Below are 15,897 nucleotides of genomic sequence, written 5' to 3'. Positions count from 1 at the left end.
TGAATGGATTTTGTACATCTGACTCTTTCCAAAAGAATTACGGCAAAAAGTAGAAATAATACCCTCTTCATCTTTTTAGTCAAAGTTTTGTTTCAGACTTCTGTAGATGAACCTTCTTCAAGATAGGTGTGGTGGCACATGGCTATATTCCCACCACTTGGACAGGGTGACACAGTAGGATGACAGGTTTGAACCCTTCCTGGGAAAATTAGAGACTTATTAAGGCCCTCTTTCGAAATTGAAAAAGTTAAAAATGGCTGGAGACACAGCTCAGTGCAAAGGCCCTGGGTTCAACTGCCACTATTGAGGATAGGGTGGGGGCTCTCCTAAATGAAAACCAGATTCCCTTTAAAAAAATCTCTCATTGCAGTATACCTGCTATGTCTTATTTCACATCTTGAGTTCTTCTTAAATGAGTACACAAAAATTATACAGACAGGCACTGTGTCTTGGGTTCTCACTGTGCTAACTAGAGGTGGTGCCTGGCAAGAAAGGCCTCACACAACTATAATTACATTCAGATATTTAAACTTGCATTCATTTCATAATTGGTGATGTTGAAATGTCTTTTCTACCATAACAGTTATTATATATAATAAATATGTTTATTCCTTTGTTTTATGAACATTTTCATGTTAGTTTTCCTTTTAAATTTTGGTTGTAGGTTTTTATTTTTTGTGCCGGGCATCAAACTCATGATTTTGCCTTTGCCAAGCAAGCACTTAGGCCACTGAAGTAAACCTCTGGCCTGGTTGTGGGGTTTTTTGGCGGTACATGCACATGTTTTATTTTCTATTTAGTTAAACAGGTATGTATTTTCTTGAATTTCTGTCCTAGTTTTAAGGATCATTTCTTTTCTTTTTTTCTTTCTTTCTTCCTCCTCCTCTTCTTCTTCTTCTTAATCTTCTTTTTGTCTTTTTGAGACAGGGTCTCACTGTGGTTCATGTGGCCTTTGGCCCACTTTCTAGCCCAGGCTGGTCTTGAACTTGCAGTGATCTTCCTGCCTCAACCTCCCAAGTGCTGTGATTATAGGAATGTGCCATCACGCCTGGCTGGGAGTCTTTTTCTTAAATGAGATAAAATTCACATAACATGAAAGTCAAACCATTTAGCTATTTCTGTACACCTTTCCCAGTACTTATTTTTAAAAAATTATATCTATCCTGTTGAGTTAAAAAAAGTTTTTTCTTCTTGTACTTTGTTTTAAAATTTTATTTTAATGAGGGTAAAATTAAACATAAAATGGAACAAAATAGATCAGAAGAAAACAATGTGAGACAACAGATTTCAAAGTAAAACAACAGGAGATCTTCACTGTCTATCATATTGTCTCTCTTTTTTTTAAATTTTATTTTGTCTTTTTTTCATTTTTACCGGTACCGGGGATCGAACTCACGACTGCCTGCTTGCAAGGCAGGTACTTATGCTGCTGAGCTAAATCCTCAGCCCCTATCATATTGCCTCTTGTTTTCTTCTAAATAGTTGTCCATATCTTCACACACAATGAATTCATACAAAAAATGTATGAATTCAGAACAAGATGATGAAGGCATTTTAAGTCTTCAAAACTAGACAACAGTCACTTCCATAATGTCTCTCGTTCTCTTCAAAATAGTTGTCCATAGTTTCATGTATGTTGAAATTAAACAATACCAAAAAAATAATATCTCAGGGAAAATGAGGAAAAAGAAAAAGGAAAGGAAAAGAAAAAATATCATCTTGTACTTTTGATTAGCATTTCCCAAATGACTAATAATCTTGAATGTACTTTTATATGCTTATTGGTCATTTGTATGTATTTTCTTTGGAGAAATATATATGTGTCCAAGGTGTTGGTAGTGAACCTATAATTGCATATGTGCTATAGTGGACTGTTTTTTTTTTTTTTCTTTTTGAGATAGGATCTTGCTTTATAGCACAGGCTGGCCTTGAATTTGCTTACATAGCTAGGCTGGCATCGAACTCATAGTGACTCTCTTGCCTCGGTCTCCTGAGTGCTGGAGTTAGGTGTACACCACCACGTTTGGCTTGCATTGGACTGTTTGTCTCACTGAAAGTGCTCAGAAGTTACCATCACTTATCTGAGTGTCCGTTTTTTTTTTTTTTAATCGGTACTGGGGATCGAACTCATGACTGTCTGCTTACAAGGCAGGTGCTTATTTATGCCCCTGAGCTAAATTCCCAGCTCCTAAAGTGTCCATTTTTAAGTTATTTTTTGTTCAATTATAATTTGTTTTCAGAGCTGGGGTTTGAATTTAGGGCCCTTGCACTAAGCTATTTCCCTAGTCTGTACTTTTTTTTTTTTTCTACTTTTGAAATAGGGCCACACAATTCACTAAATCGCCTAGGCAAGCTAGAACTTGTTATCATCTTGCCTTGGCCTCCCAGCATGCTGGCATTATATGCATGTGCTACCATGCCTGGCTTGTAATAATTCTTTATATGTTTTGGATACTAGACCCTTATGACATTTCTAATTTAAAAATAGTTTTCTCCTGATGTCTGGGTTGTCTTTTCATTTTTGTGATGGTGTCCTTTTGTTGCCTCTGGTGGTTTGTGTGTGCTACATAAGCCTTATACCAGTAATACATTAAAGATACAAAGTTTAAAAAAAAGCAAAAACAAAAGCACTTTATTTGGAGGAAAGGAAGGGACAGAAAGCTATCCTGTGTGAGAGAAAAGTGGGTCCAGAACTGGGAAAACTGGAGAGATGTGTCTTCTGTATCTTTTATTAGATGGCAAAAAGACTTCCCCCTGGAGTTTGTCACATCCTGATTGGCAGTTTTAGGCCCTACGACCCTTAACTTGGCCACCAGCCACCATCATTGCCTATGTGTAAATTTCTAAGTGAACTTCATTTGGATTTCTTTGTCCTCTCAGAATGTTATCTTTAGAATTTATGGGCTTGTTAGAAATTAAAAAAGGGGCTATGTGCATCTTTAGTGTAGTAAGATAGTGAGAGAATAATTTAAAAATATGTATGTATGTGTGCAAGCATCTAGGCGTGAGTATATATTTAATACAATTGAGTTTTCTATTATGCAGCCCCCCCCCCCACTACATGGCGAGAAAGGGCAGCCTAGCTAACTGGATGGAGTGCTTGACAGGGAGGGAGCCTTGCTCTGTTGATCATCTCTCTCACTTCTAAGTGTTCCTTCTAGCAAAGGTTTAACTCTTTGTAGTTACAATTTGTCAAAAAACTAACTTTCATCCTATTATTTCCGTTTTATCTGCTTTCTTTCCCTACACTTTGATGTACCAAAATTTTCAATTTTTATTTATTTGTTTTATGTATGTTATTTTTTTGTTATCAGGGATTGAACTCATGACTACGCTTGCAAAGCAGGTGCTTGTGCTGTTGAGCTAAATCCCTAGCCCCCAAATTTTTAATTGTGATGCTCAGATTTATTTTCTTCTGACGTTAGTTTAAAAAATCTGGTTTCAATAAAAATGGGGTAAATTATTTTTTTAAAGTTTTTTTTTGAGGGGGTACTGGGGATTGAACTCATGACCTTGCACTTGACAGGCAGGCACTTAAACCATGGAGCTAAATCCCTGGCTCGTAGAGTTTTTTTATTACATGTTTGCAGTACATGCATTTTATAGTCATCTTGGGGAGTTGCTACATATATATAATATAGTGTGTTTCTTTTTAAAATCTTTTTTCCCTCCCCCTCACTCCCTCTTCTATTTCTTCTTCCTCTCTTTTTATTCTTGTTGATATTATTAGTATTAGTTCATGTTTATGGCATATAATGTGTAGGTTCATTGAAGTTATTAGCATCTTATACCTGGCACATCTTCACTCTACTTTTCTTATCTCTCCTCTCATTCCTTACCCTTGGTTCCCTGGACCTTTTCCCATCTAAAAGAGATCCATCCCCTTGTCTTTCTCTATTCTTCCTTTATTTTTCACATAGTTTGTACTTTTGTCTTACTCAGATGAGAGATACCATACAGTACTTAAATTTCTGATTTATTTTACTCGACATATTTTTTAGCTGCATCTATTTTCCTTTAAATATCTCAAATTTGACCTTCTTTATAGCTGAGCAGTATTCTATTATACATGGATATCACTTTCTATCCAGTCTCCTGTTAATAGGTATACATGTGTTTCTAGGATTAGCTTTTATGAATTGTGCTGCTATAAAGATTTGTATGCATGTATTTCTGTAGTATGGTATCTTAATCTCTTTTGGGTAGATTCCTAGAAAGGGCATAGCTGAATCATATGAAATTTCTATTTTTACTTCTTTAGAAATTACCATACTAATATCCATAATGAGTATACTAATTTACATTCCCATCAACAATGTGGGAGAGTTCCTTTTTCATCACAGCCACGCCAAGATTTGTTAGTTTTTGTTTTCTTAATTGCTGTTCATTTATTAGCCATTTGCACTTCTTCCTCTGTGAAGTGTCTATTCATTTCACTTGCCAATTTTTTTTTGGTTTTGGTTTCTTTGAGAATTACCACATAGTCCAGGTTGGCCTTGAACTTGTGACAATTCTTCTGCCTCAGCCCCTCAAGTGCTGGAATTAGAGGCATGTGGCACCATACCCGACTCTCTTGCTTATTTCTTGACAAAGTGACCAGAGGGTCAAAGATAAAAGGGTCTTTAATTTTAGGTCATCAAAATATTTTGAAGTCTTACTATATATACTGAATAGTCTTCTGTCTGAGGAATAGCTGGCAATTTTTTTTTCCCATTCTGTAGGTTGTCTCTTTACTCTGCTGATTGATTCTTTGCTATACAGAAGCTTTGTAGCCTTATACAATCTCATTTGTTATTTACTGTAATTTCTTGCACAATTGAAGTTCTGTTTAGAAAATCTTATCTACTCCTATGTTTTCAAGTGTTTTACCTATTTAACCAGGAAGTTTAATGTTTCTATTTTAGAACTTTGATCCACTTAGATTTTATTTTATTTTATTTTATTTTTTTGTCTTTTTCATTTTTATCGGTACTGGGGATCGAAATCACGACCGCCTGCTTGCAAGGCAGGTGCTTATGCCGCTGAGCTAAATCCCCAACCCCCACTTAGATTTTAATATAGTACACGGAGAGAAATATGGGTCCAGTTTCAATCCCCTGCACACAGATAACCAGTTTTCCCACCACTACTTGTTGAAAAGGCTATCTTTTCTTCAGTATATGCTTTTGGCCATTTTGTCAACGATCAAATAGCTGAATATGTCCAGGGATGATTCTTTTTGTTATTTTCTTTCTTTCCTTTTTTTTGGTGATACAGGGTCTCACTAGTTCAGGCTGGCCGTGAGCTCACTATGTAGTCCAGGCTGGCCTTGAACTCACAGTGATCCTACTGCCTGAGCCTCCCTAGTGGTGGAATTGCTGGTTTGCACCACCAACCCTAGCCAGCGTTGTTTCTGTGTCCTCTATTCTGTTTCAGTCATCCAGGTATCAGTTTTTGTTCGAATACTATGTTCTTTTTTATCACTATTCCTTTGAGTGTAGCTTAAAGTGTAGTATTGTAAGTCTTGATGCTTTGCTTTTGTTGCCCAATATTGCTTTTACTCCATTGTGTGTCTCTTCTGGTTTCATATAAATTTTAGGGTTGTTTTCTCTAGTTCTATAAAGTATGCTTTTTTTTAACCAGAGATTGAACTCACAACCTCGCGCTTGTGGTGCTTATGCTGCTGATCTAAATATTACCCCAGCCCTGTAAAGTATGCTCTTGATATTTTGATTGGGACTGCATTGAATCTGTATAACAGTTTTGGAAGTATGGCCAATTTGATAGTACTGGTTCTGCCTATCCAGGAGCTGGGAACATCTTTCCACTTTCTTCCTCTCTCTTTCTCCTCCCCCTCCCTCTTGTCTTTCTTTCCTTCTTTCCATTTCTGTCTCTTGTCTCTGTCTCTGTTTCTTTCTTTGGTATCAGGAATTGAATTTAGGACCTTGCACTTGCCAGGCAGGTGCTTGGGCTGTCTGTTTCTCTTTTTTTTAGACAGGGTATTACAGTGTATAACCCAGGATGGGTTGGAACTTACAATGATCCTCTTGCCTCAGCCTCCTAAGTGCTAAGATTATAGGCAGGTGCCACTGCACCTGGCTCTTTCCATTTTCTAATGACCTCTTCATTTGCCTGTTTTAGACTACTGTAGTTTTCTTTGTGGAATTCCTTCACTTTCTTAGTTAGGTTAATTCTTAGATACTATTTCATTTTTCTTGAAGTTATTGTGAGTGGTATTGTCTTCATAATTTCCTTCTCATGGATTTCATTATTGGTGTACACAAATGCTAATGATTTTTGTGTGTTGGACTTTTTTGCTGCTACTTTGCTGAAGTTGGTTATTAATTCCAAGAATTTCTTCGTGGAGTTCCTTGGGTCTTTCTTGTGTAAGAGTATCATGGCATCTGTATCATGTCTCACATGATAATACAAGTTCTTTCTTTCCTATATCTACGCCTTTTCTTTCTTGGCTGATTGCTCTGGCTAATGTTTCACATACTGTGTTGATTTGAAGTGGTAAGAGTGGGAATTTTTGTCCTGCTCAGGTTCTTAGGGGAATACTTTTAGTTTTTCTTCATTCAGTATGATACTGGCTATTGGTTTGTCATAAACAGCCTTTATCATATTCAGGTATGGTCTTTCTATACCTGTTTTCTTTAGGGTTTTTATTATGAAGAGGTGTTGGATTTTGGCAGAAGCCTTTTCTGTAGCTGTTGATACAATCATGTAGTTTTAAACCATGCTTCTTTTTATGTATTACATTTATTATTGACTTATGCATGTCTGAGATGAAACCTACTTGATCATGATTTGTGTATTTTTTGATGTTGTGCTATATTCTTAGCTAATATTTTGTTCAGGATTTTTGCAGCTGTGTTCATTAAGGAGATTAGCCTATAGTTCTTTTTCACTTGATTGTTATTTCCATTTTAGCATCAAGGTGATACTGGCTTTCACAAAGGATTGTGGATGTAATCCATCCCTTTCAATTACATTGAAGAGCTTGAGGAGTATTGGTGAAACTATCCCTAAAGGTTTTGTATAACTCAGCAGCGAATCCATCAGTCAGTCCCTGGGCTTTTTTAAGTTGGTCGATTCTTTGTTAATTTGTCAACTTCATGGCTCATTATTGGGCTTTTAGACATATTTATGTCTTTTGGGGTTAGCTTTGGTAATTTGTATGAGTCTATGAATTTGTCCATTTCTTCAAAATTTGCTAATTTGTTGAAATACAGTTTTTCAAAGTAGTTACTATAATCTGTATTTCAACAATGTCCATTGTGATTTCATCTTTTTCATTTCTAATTGCTTTGATGTGAGTCTTTTCTCTCTTAGTAAATTTGGCTAAGGCTTTACCTATTTTATTTACTTTTTTGAAGAACCAGCGCTTCAATTCACTGATGGGGGGGGGGCATGGTGGAGTTTTTTTAAGTCTGAGTTTCATAGATTTCCATGCTCATTTTTATAATTTCTCTTCTTAATTTCAGTTTGGGGCTGGTTTATTGTGTTTCTCCATATCTTATAATTTCTTACGGAAAGGTATTTGTTTGAGCTTGCTCTGTTTTCCTGATGTGAACATTGATTGTAGTGAATTTTCATCTTGGCAGTGCTTTCATAGTATCTCAAAAGTTTCGAGGAGTTGTACCATTATTACTGATAAGTTCTGGAAAATTTAAAATTTCTTTTGTAACTCAAAAGTTTTTTAGGAGTATGTTCTTAATTTTCCATAATCTTTAATGAAATTTGTTTTGTCGTTGATTTCTAATTTCATTGCATAGTGATTTGATAACCACATATGCATGGGGTATTTTCAGTTCTCATATTTACTTAAGCAGACTTTGTGGCCTACTATGTGATCTGTCTTGGAAAAAGTACCATGTGGTGCAGAAAAGAATATTATACTCTGTTGTAGAAGTGTAGAACTCTGTGAAAACATCTGTTAAGTCCACATGTGCAAGGGTGTGGTTCAGTTCGATATTTCCTTACTGATTTTTTTAGTTTAATTGATGTGTCTTTTTGTAAAAGTTGGGTGTTAGAATCAACTACTATGCTTGTATTAGTATTATTTCCTTTAAGTTTCACATTTCTTGATTTATGAAGATAGATGTTCGTGTGTGTGTGTGTGCACACAGATACTTGTTTTTGCTCTTTTTTTGAGACAGTGTCTTGCTTTGTAATTCAGTCTGGCCTTGAACTCACTACATAGCCAAAGCTGTCCTGCCTCAGCCTCCTGGGTACTGTGATTAGTCACTACTTGAGGTTCAGTACATATATATTTATCACTGTTATCTCTTACATTATTCTCTTAGCTAGTATGTAGTGACTTTCTTTGTCTCTTCTAATCAGTTTGAGCTTGAAGTTTACTATGTCTGATATTAGAATTGCTACCCCTGCTTATTATTGGAGTCCTGATATATGAAATATTGTTTTCCAACCTTTAAGATTTACTCTGTGGGGGCTGGGGATTTAGCTCAGCGGCATAAGCGCCTGCCTTGCAAGCAGGCAGTTGTGAGTTCGATCCCTGGTACCAATAAAAACGAAAAAGACCAAAAAAAAAAAAAAAAAGATTTACTCTTACTCTATTTTTAGTAGAGTAAGAGGAAGTAAGTAAATCTTTATTTACTCAATTTTTAGATTAGATGATTTTCTTGAATACAACAGACTGTTCAATTCTGTTTTTTGATCCAATCTGCCGATGTGTCTTTTTGGAGACAGGGTCTTACTGTCTAGTTCAGGCTGGCCTTGAACTCAAGGTATAGCCAAGGCTGGCCTCAAAGTTGTGAGATCCTCCTCCCTCAGACTCCAGGATTATAGGCCTGCACCACCTCACCTGGCCAATTGATGTCTTTTTACTGAGATGTGTTGAATATTTGCTATCAGTGCCTTCTTTATCTGTTGTTAAATTCTCTGTTCTTCTTTTCTTGACATTTTTTTGTTGTTGTGTATCCATTGATCTTACTTGGAGTTTTTTTTTCCCCTCTGTTTTTTTTTTTTTTGCTTTTTTCTGGTACCAGGGATTGAACTCACAGCCTCATGCTTTCCAGGCAGGCACTTATGCTGCAGAGCTAAATCCCCAGCCCTTCCTTCTGTGTTTTCATCTGTGTTGGTTTCTTTGTTTCTGTCAAGAATATTTTTTTTTTTTTTGGGTACTGGGGATCGAACTGATGACTGTGCTCTTACAAGGCAGGCGCTTATGCCACTGAGCTAAATCCCCAGGCAAGAATATTCTTAAGTAGTTTTCTGAAGTGCTGATTTAGCACTCATCTTTTGAGCATCTTTTTCATAATACCTTATTTCTCCGTCTATTTGGAAAGATATCTTTACTGTATAAGTTAATGTGTGTTGGATATTGCTCGATTTTGGGATTTGAAATGCTTCATTCCAAGTACTTCTGACCATTAAGAGTTTGTGTTGAGAGTCTACTGTGATTCTAATTGGTTTCCCTTTTGCCTTAGGTACTTTTCTCATTGCTGAGTCAAAATACCAGATACCCAAGGTTAAAACGGGAAAGATTCATTTAGCTCAGTTTGTGGAGGGTTCAGTCCATAATAACCTGGCTCCACGGCATGGCAGACAGGCATTGTGGAGGACAACCAGTTCATGATAGTTAGAAGCTAACAAAGGAAGCAAGGGGTGGCCACAGTTCTTTCTATACCTTATATCTTATCCAGGCTATTTGGGGTGCATTGTACCCACACCCTTAACCCTAGTGTCCTTGATTCTAGCATTGTACCATGAATCAATCCCAGCATCACATACTCTATATCCAGCTATTTCTGAAAAAGCTCCACCTGTTACTACATGAGGCTTTAGGGGGACATCCAGACACAAGCCATTAAAACCTTCCTATGTGACTTTTATTTTTGAGACAGGGCCTCATATGTAGTTCAGACTGGCCTTGGACTCACTATATAGCCCATATTGGCCTCGAACTCACAAGAGATCCTCCTGCCGCAGCCTCCTGAGTGCTGGGATTACAGGTGTGTACCACCATACCTGGCTTATATGTGATTTTTTTTGTTTTTCTCTGGCTGAATTCATTCATTCGAGACAGGTTTTTGCTGTGTTGTTCAGGCTGACCTTGAACTCATTTTGTAGCCCAGGCTGGCCTTAAACTGGCCACTATTTTGTCCTCAATTTCGGGCATTCTATCTTCACATTGTTTATTCCTGGAATTGAAGAATCCTTCACGGTTTTTCATTTCAGGTATTTTTGCCTGACATCTTTTTGAGAATTCGATATACTTGTTGAATCTGTCATTCAAATTTTAGACTGTTTTGGTTAGCTCATCCAATTTTTTACTTATTTACCCTAAAACTCATGGTAACTCTATTTATTTGAATTATTATGTTATTTGTTTATTTTTAATTTTTATTTTTTTGTTTAATCATAGTTTTGCTATATAGTTCAGGCTGGACATCAGGTCACTGTAGCTCAGGCTAGACTGGAACTGATGGTGATCCACCTGCCTTATACTGTAGAATGCTGGGATTACAGGCATATATCACCACATCTGACTGACTTGACAGTTTATGATACAAAGTTTTACCAGATATGTTTCCCTGAAAGTCTTGACTCATTGAGTTATGCTCTATATTAAGTTTTTTTGAGACAGGATCTCCTTTGCAGTGCAGGCTGGCCTCAAATTCACTGTGTAGCCTAGACTGCCCTAAAACCCTTGATAATCCTCTGCCTCAGCCTCCCAAGTATGGGGATTGTAGGTATACAGCAACAAGTCCATCGCATTTTTTTGTCATCCACTTATATAATTATCCTGTGCCAAGCACAACTTAAAGTAATTTTAAAAAGCACTGCTGAGCTCTTACAGATAGTAAGTATTCAGTAAATATATTTGATAATTTACTGATTGTTGTCTTCTTTTTGGGTGGAATAGAATTTAGTACCTCATATATGCTACTCACATGCTCTACCACTGACCTGCACCCATATTCTACTGGTTTATTATTATTGCAATATGGAAGGGTCTGGGGATTTAGCTCAGTGGCATAAGTGTCTGCCTGGTAACTGCAGGGTCATGAGTTTGATCCCCAGTACCAATAAAAAGAGGATGATATTATTGCAGTATGGAAATTGAACACAAGGCCTTCCCATTTTTGTTTTGATTTGCATTTTCTGTAATACAGGTTATTATGTTTCATTTTGGGAAGTTGGTTTGTGCCTATATAGATAGCATACCTTGATCATTTTCTTTTTTGGTTTTTATCGGTACCAGGGATCGAACTCACGATTGCCTGCTTGCAAGGCAGGTGCTTATGCCGCCGAGCTAAATCCCCAGCCCCTATCCTTGATCATTTTCAATCCTTTATTTTTTTCTTTTCCTCCTCTTCCTGATTCTCTTACTCATTCCCAAAAGTACCTTCTAATTTGCTATTAAACTTATCTATTAGGTTTTTAATACTAGGGAAAACATGATATTTAATAATAGGCATTCTTCATATAATGGGGTGCTCTGTAGTTCTACTCATTTTCCTATAAATGCATGATTTCATTGTTTTTATGGCTGAATAATATTTCATTGTGTATATCTACAATTTTTTTCCCGATGGACATTTAGCCTTTTGCATAGTTTAGCTATTGTGAGTTATGCCAGTATAAATATGAGTAAGCATATGTAACTATGGTACATTGTCTTTAATTCTTCCAGGAATATCACCTGGATCAAATAGTATTTCTGTTTGTACTCTTTTGAGGATTCACCATACTGATTTGCATAGTAGTTGTATTACTTTATATTTTTTACTGAGAATGCATCATTAGGTCATTTCTTTTGGATCTCTCTTTCTAATGTTATGTACTCATAGTTATCAACCTGTCTCTTAAAACTTCTTTCATCGATCCCATAGATTCAGGTGTGTTGTGTTTCCCATTGGATTCTAAGATTTTTTTTTTTCTTTTTTTGTCTTTTTCTTTTTTATTGGTACCGGGGATCGAACTCACGACTGCCTGCTTGCAAGGCAGGCGCTTAAGCCGCTGAGCTAAATCCCCAGACCAGATTCTAAGAATTTTAAAATTTCTCCCCTGAAGAATTACTCAATGATCATTTAGCCTCCCTGTGTTTGGTAGTTTTTGCATTGTTTTTGTTTTTTGTGTTTCTGTTTGCTTTCCATTTTTAGTTTCACTTCCTCATAATCTAATAAAATGCAGAAGATTGTTTTAATTTGTTAAAAATTATTGAGACTGACTTTATGGCCTAACGTACAGCCTATCTTGGGAAAGTTCCATAGGCTGCTGAAAAGAATGTATTCTGTTGTTGAATGGAATACTTTGTAGATGACTGTTAAATAACTTGAATTGAAAGTATAGTTTAACTCTTAATGTTTCTTTCTTTTTTTTTTTTTTTTTTGTTTCGTCATTGTATTTGTATAGCGGGATATTGACATCCCCCACTATTATTATATTGGAGTCTGTCTTTTCTTTAATATGCCAAATAGTGTTTGTGTTATGAAATTGTGTGTTCTAATGTTTGGTATATACATATTTGTAATTGTTCTCACTTCTTGGTGAATTGTTCCAATTTACTAAAATATAGTGGCCTTTTTTGTCTCTTGACTAGTTTCAATTTAAAGTCTGCTTTTTTGTATATAAATATAGCTACTCCTGCTTTCTTTTGGGCTCTAGCTACTTGGAGTAGCATTTTTCCATTCTTTGAGTTTATATATGTCTTTTCAAGTAAAGTGTTTCTTTTTGGCAAAATGCAGATTGTTTTTTCCAATTCAATCTATCTGTTTTTTAAGGCTTAAGCCCACACACATTAAATATTATTGTTGAAAGTTGTTAACTGATTCTTTTCATTTTGTTGTTTTTCTGATGTTTGATTCATTTCTCATTCTCATTTGTTTATCTATTCTACCAATGATATTTATTCTGTTTCATGGTCTCATGATTGTGGTTGTCTTCACCTGAGTTTAGCATATTCTTAAGTATTTTCTGCAATGCTGACTTGGTAGTTATGAATTTGTTTAGTTCATAGTAGTCATGAAAAGGATGTTTTTCTTGTTTGATATTGAAGGAGAGCCTTCAATAAAGTAACCTGGCCTTGAGAGTTTCGGTTAAGTGTGCTGTTACAATGATGACTTTGCCCTTACTGGCATTTTTCTTTAATATCTTTCAAAATTCTTTCTTCTGAAATTTTTGTGATCTATTTGAAGAGTTTCTTTTTTGTTGTATCTGTATGGGATTCTAAATACATCCATTATCCGAGTGTTTATCTAATTCTCCAAATTTGGGAAGTTACCTGCAGTAATTTCAGTGAACAGATTTTTTTTGAGCCACTAGCCCTGTACTTCTTCACTGTCTTCCAGGTGTATTTGTTTTGAGTTTAGTCTTTTGTTGTTATCCAAGAGCTCTTGAATACTTTGTTTCTATTTTTGTTTTTATTGTCTAAGTGTTCCACTTTATCTTCAAGTCTTGATAGTTCTTCTGATTCATCTTTCCTGCTGTCAGGACTTTCAGTTGAGGGAAGCAGGCTCACTGTGACTAGTGACCAGTGTGTTTGGGTCCAGCAAGAATGGACACACTCATACACATCAAGGCACGTGAAGCAGATTGCAAATATATTACTTAAAACATAGCCAACAAGGGACAACAGAAACCTAGGAGTCATTATAAGCTAGTCTCCCAATATTCAAGAAGGCTGCCTGGGTTCAAGTCCCAGCACTGAAAGAAGAAAGGAAGGAAAGAAGAAAAGAAGGGGGAGAGGGAGGGAGGAGGGAGGAAGAGAGAGAGAAGGGAGAGAGAGATGGGACAGACAGATGGTGTATGCCTGTACTTCAAGAAGGCTGCACTGAAGGAAGCAAAGAAGGGAGGGAGAGGAAAATAGGAAGAGAGGGAGAAAGATGGCGTATGCCTGTAATTCAAGCACTTGGCAGGCAGAGGCAGGAGGATTGCTGTGAGTTTGAGGCCAGCCTGGACCAGAAAGTAAGTTCAAGGCCGGGCTAAACTGCCTAGCGAATCCCTGTCTCAAGTAAAAAGGAAGGAAGGAAGGAAGGGAGAAAGAAAGAAAGAAGACTTTTAGTTGAGTTTTATATTTGACTGATTGAAGTTTTCATTTCCAGGAATTTGGCTTGGTTCTTCTTCACAACCTCTGTGTCTTTACTGAAGTGGTCTTTGTATCTTGTATTGTATTTCTTAATGCATTCAGCTGCTTATTTTTTCTTTTTTGATCTCACTGATAATTTTAGCTAGCAGTCTTTCAAATTCTTTTGGTTTCTTGAGAGAGGGTTTCGCTGTGTAGTTTAGGCTGGCCTTGAGCTCACTATGTATCCCATGTTGGCCTTGAACTCATAGCAATTTTTCTGCTTCAGCCTCTTGAGTGCTGGGATTACAGGTGTGCCTGGCTTTTTAAAATAAACATTCTATTTTTCAATCACTCCCTGTATATCTGTGCATGTGTGCACATGTGCACACATATGTATACACACACACTCACACCAAACCTAACCAAACCAAGCAAAAACACAATAAATCAAGAAAAAAGAGAAAAAAATTAAGGTCTGTACCACTGTACTTCCTTGTGGAGGTGTTTATACTGGGGACTGTTATATTTATGTATGTATGTATGTATGTATGTATGTATTTTTTGGTGCTGGGAATCAAACTCATGACCATGTGCTTGCAAGGCAGGTGCTTATGCTGCTGAGCTAAATCCCTGGTCTAGGGACCATTATTTTGTGCTGTTGGTTAAGATCAGTGTCCTGGAATGACTTGTCACTGGTGCTGCCTTTAGTCTATCATTATCAGGAGTCTCTCTATTGTTCTCATGAAGATAGTGGGGCACTTGTACCACTCCTCTCCCTCATTGCTACCCCAGCCACCTTTTTGTGGCCCCAGCGTACTCCCTTTTATCTGTGCCTCAATTCATTCTTTTTCTGGCTTGTGTTTATCATGGTGCCCAATTGGAAGAAACAGCAGGTAATATCACCTTAGCCACCACTCTTTACCCCTGCTATTCCCATCTCTTTTTTATGGTGTAGCTTAGCTCAGTTTCTCTTTGGTTACTGGTTTCAGTGGCACCCAGTTCCAGATAGAATGACTTGTACCCTCTTTCTCTGGCCCTGGTACTCACTTCTCCTAGTGTTTTTGCAGCCCTGTCAGTGTCTTTCTAGCTTACAGTTCTGTAGTATCCTGGTGCAGGGAGACTCAAGCCCCTTCCCAGCAAATATTGTAATCTCTGACACTGAGTCTTGGTAGAACGATCATAAGGTCCAAGTTTATGATGATAGGCTAGGCCCACGTGGCAGCTATCCTGACAACTTCTTCTTCCATAGCGGGCTTATATAAGTCTCACAAAATGGCACACTCTCCCAACTTTTTTTTTTAATTTGAAGGAAGTTTTGTCTTTTTTTTTTAATTTTTAGTGTTGGAAAGTTTAAATCTTGAAACAGTAAAACTAATTAATGTTTTTCTTTGTTTCTTCTATGATGCTGGGAATTCAACCTAGGACATTCACACTGAACTACATTTCCAGGCCTTCTTACTTACTTATGTGTTTATTTTGAGGTACCAGGTTGGGCAAGAACTTGTGATCATCCTGCATTAGCTTCCAGTAATGGAATTACAGGCAAGCACCACCATGCTTGTGTTTTGATTTCTAAGAGTTTTCTAAATAGAATCTCTATACAAATGAGAGAAAATAGTAACTAAAATACTTACTGATAATATGATGATATATACTGCTATTGATTGTGAAAGAAAGATGGAATAAGCCCAAATTCGCATACATTTTTTGCCTTTTATTCCCCCAGATTTTTAGTTTCTTTTGATAGTCTTGTAGTAGTTAGGTTTAAAGTTGGGTTAAAGGTAGTTTTTAGTGATACATTTTAAATAATTTAATGCAAAGTAAAGTTTACGTTCTGTTTAAACATACTAGGTACAGCACATTGAAAGATAGGGGCTGGG

General features: G+C 36.7%; 1 protein-coding gene across 7 annotated transcripts in view; it reads left to right on the top strand.

Moving 5' to 3' along the window:
- Positions 1 to 15,897, top strand: part of Atrx (ATRX chromatin remodeler) — a 292,107-nt gene that overhangs the window by 31,233 nt on the left and 244,977 nt on the right. The gene's annotated exons all lie outside the window — the stretch shown is intronic.

Source organism: Cavia porcellus, unplaced genomic scaffold, assembly GCF_034190915.1.
Source record: "Cavia porcellus strain 051 isolate PalLab524CR breed Dunkin Hartley unplaced genomic scaffold, mCavPor4.1 scaffold_3, whole genome shotgun sequence".
Taxonomy (NCBI): domain Eukaryota; kingdom Metazoa; phylum Chordata; class Mammalia; order Rodentia; family Caviidae; genus Cavia; species Cavia porcellus.
The sequence above is the reverse complement of the archived record's forward strand: the minus strand, read 5'-3'. Positions and strand labels throughout refer to the sequence as shown.